This window comes from Python bivittatus, unplaced genomic scaffold (assembly GCF_059951505.1).
Source record: "Python bivittatus isolate LINGU-HERP-01145 unplaced genomic scaffold, Pbiv_v1 ctg000590_np1212, whole genome shotgun sequence".
NCBI classification, from domain to species: Eukaryota; Metazoa; Chordata; class Lepidosauria; order Squamata; family Pythonidae; genus Python; species Python bivittatus.
In genome coordinates, this window is record NW_028277086.1 from 13,924,799 (window position 1) to 13,928,709 (window position 3,911).

Consider the following 3,911-nt stretch of genomic DNA (forward strand, 5'->3'; position numbering starts at 1 on the left):
CCGCCAAATTCCTGCCTGCCCGCCCCTCCCCAGCCAGGAGGAGGTTATCCCAGGTTAATTGCCAGCAGCCGCCGGAAAGGGACCCGGCCTGTTCGCACGACGCGCTCGCCCGTGTTTACCTGAGCAGGAGGCGGCTGACGTGATCCGGGGTTCTGCAGCGGCCGGCGGCTACGTGGGCAGAGCGAGCTCAGCGCGCTTGAGTTTAACCTCGGGAAGACTTCTTTGTGACTTCGCGCGTTGTGCAAAGCTCATTTGGTTTATTCGGGACTGGGGGCGATGTGAAACTGGGCATGTACAGCCCCGGAACTGGGGTCCTCCCCCGGCTGGGTTCGCACAACGTGCACTCGGCCAGTTCAGAGTGTTGACGGAATAGACGTAATCCTGGCAGAAATTTAACTCTGTTTCCACGACTTCACTTGCTAAAGGAGGATAGGGAGGGAATGCTTTTGGGGTTAACGGCTGGCAAACTCTGCCCTATTTCTGCCCAGGTAGAGAACACCCTCCCCCCCCCCCCGCAAACTTGGTTGGTATCAAAAAGCTGGGCATTATTGGATCTGAGTAGTACTTAGCTGGGAGACCACCAGGTGATCCCAAAGTTCTCAATTAAACTTTACCAAATGAAGGCAGTAACAGACCATTTGCATTTCGTACCATGGAAAACTGGCTCTGGAATCAGCAGCAGACAAGCTCAACTTGAGGGAGATGTTACTTTAAGCCCTATTTTTAAGTGAGAGAGAGCTCCAGATGTTTTGGACTTCAACTCCTGGAGCCAAAAGCGAAAAACTGGCTGTGTTCATGTGACCTAGTTAAGCTAGTTCCTAAATTAACTCATTTTCTGGATTATAGAACACATTGAATTTACCAAAACAGCTACAAGGTTAAAACTAACCAAGTTGAGCATGTTGTATGAATGCAACTAACTGTTAGGTCTTTACATAACCTGATTTGGGATGTTGTATGAATACACCTGTTTGGAAGTGGAGGGCAGCTGATTGCTTACAATTGTGTAGCATAAGTTCTGCTGTCTTTAAACAACACACCATGGTGCAATCCAATTTCCTGAGTTTGCACAACACATTGAAACATAAATAAATGATAGTTGTTTTGAGCCACACGCGAAGCTTGAATGTACTTGGCTAATTTGTTTTTTTCTACTTTAATTATTTCCTAAAGGGGGATTTAAAAAGTCAGATAAATGGCAGGGCAATCAACTATAATTCTAAGTAAATATAACTGGCTAAACTTGTTGAGGTTGTGATGGGCAAGACCTTAATTGTTGGCCTCTTCTAGCGTGTACCTGAGACTGCAAATGATACTGACGTATTGCCTGTACAAGACTTTTCATAATAAAAATTCAACTCTTTATTTCCAGATGGTATCACTAGGCACTCCCAAAATTATATCAGTTTATACACAAGGTAATCCATCCCGTTTTCTTGCAGCTCAATCCAGATTGAATGCCACCTTTGCTTCCGTTCTTATAGTTATCAACATCAGTTGGCAATTCCCATTCTGCTGCTCGCATGGCTTTTGTGGTAGCAGGAAGATGTTGAGAAAAAACCTCTGGCTTCTGTCTTGTGTTGCCTCCACGAAATAAGAAGGTCTCTGTGCTATAAAACCTTCCAGCAGAAGCCAAACTGGGACCATATTCATGGTTTGAGAAGGAAGCCTGCCCAGAAGATGAGTCTGTAGGATTTCATGTGAAGGGTAACTGAATGAGATGGCAAGTGCTGGGGGTCTCAGGGTGGATTGTACACTTTACTTAAAGGTCACCTTTCTTGAATATTCTTCTAGGTAAGAAATTGGCATTGCAAAAAAAAATGGACAGGAGCAATGTGTTTTTAGAATGTGTCCGAATTTTCTCTTTTTAAGCTTTTTAAGTGGCGTCTCTATAAATATATTTGTTTAAAAAGGAAGTTTCTTAACATACAGGGTTTTTCAAATAAATTTTATTGAAGACATTTTTAACAACGTATAAACCATAAAAGAAAATAAAGATAATAAAGAAAAATAGTTAATAGTGAAAAAAGGAAATAGAAAAAGAAATAGAAAAGGAAAAGAAAAGAAAAGAAAAATGATAAAGAACCGGCTTCCGGTCTTCTTGATAGTGGTTACGGATACATTTATATTTTGTCCTTTCTCTCTAAAGTAACGTCATAATTTCCTGCTTTCCATAAGCTACCCTAATGTTCAAACCCATAAATCACATATTCATTTTTCTCTTTTTTCAGCAAAAAGCCCATAAAGGTTTCCAGTTACTGATAAATGTAGTTGCCGATCTTTCTCTAACCAAACAAGTCAATTTTGCCATCTCTGCTAGTTCTGTCATCTTCACCAACCATTCCTCCATTGTGGGTATTTCAGAGCCTTTCCATTTTTGCACATATAATAGTCTCACAGCAGTAATCATATATAAAAATAATCTTCCATGGCTCTTTTCTAATTGGATGTCCATTAATCTCAGAAGAAAAGTTCTGGCTTCATTGAACGTTGATCTTTAAAATTCTTTGTATCATTATGCATTATACAAAGGTTATACATAGGTTAACCATTTCTCTTTACCTGCTGTTTCCTTCCTGTAAAATGCTTCTTGTGCTGAGACCCATAAAGGCATTTTCGGGCACAGTCTGGGTTTATATCTGTTCCATATTCTCAATATAGCACTTCTAAATATAATGGTTCTTAAAATCTTCATTAACCTTAACTTTATTATACCGTTAGAAAACCATGCCATCCGAACCTCAGACTGTGTTCTTCTAATTCTAAAATTCTCTTGTTTCTCAGCAGAACCCACTCTTTCATCCAGACTAAGCTGCAGGCTACAAAATACAATTTCAAAGTCCCAATCCTCCTCATTCCTTTGCATCTTGAAGTATTTTATATTTAACTCTTGTTTTTTTCTCTTGCCATACAAACTTAGTTATACCTTTCTGTCATTGTTTAAATGATCCATCAGTTGTCAGAATAGGTATTGTTTGAAACAGAAACATAATCTTTGGCAAAACATTCATTTTATCACAGAAATTCTCCCCAGCATTGACAATTGTTTTTTAACGTATAGTTTTGATAGCACCGCCACTTTGCCTGTGCAAGGCTGACTCAGTTGAAAAAGAATTGTGACTTCCTTGCTAAGTTGCTTGTGACCTCCCAGGAGATCCCAACCCATAGTTTGTTGCAGGAGAAAGCTGTGTTAATCTGGGGTGGCAAAAAATCAGGAGGAATCTGATAGCACCTTTTGTGACTAACAAGTTTTATTAACAGGCATCAGCTTTTGTGAGCATCTGATGAAGTGAGCTGCATCTCATGAAAGCTGATGCCTGTTAATAAAATTTATTAGTCAGGGAAGATGCTACCAGACTCTTCCTGAATTTTTGACCCATAGTTTAAAAACCCTGGATTAGTATATTTCAGTGTCTGAATGTTTTCATTTTATTAATCCATTTGTGTTCTATCGCACCTTTTTTCAGGAGCCTACATGGTATATTCATCTCCAGCTTTATCTCCACAACGACAACCCTATGATGTAAATTGGGCTGAAAGAGTGACTGACCCAAAGTCACCTAGTTAGTTTTCAAGGTAGAGGGTGGACATAAAGGTTGGTCTCCCTTTTCTTAGTCCAGCCTCTTCATCATTACACCATGTTGGTTCTCCCCATATATCACATTAAACCATGGTTTGCTCAACCCATTTGGCTCGGTTCACACAACAAACAACTATAAACTGTGGCTTACAGGCTTTTTGAGTTCTCACAACATGCTAAACCAAAACCTAATGATATTATGGCTTATCATGATGTATAAATGCAGCCAGTGTCTTCAACTCATTTGGCTGGGTTTGTGCAATATACTAAACTATAAATAATTATTTAAATACCAGTAGTTTATCAATCACATAACATTTGTTTGGTACAA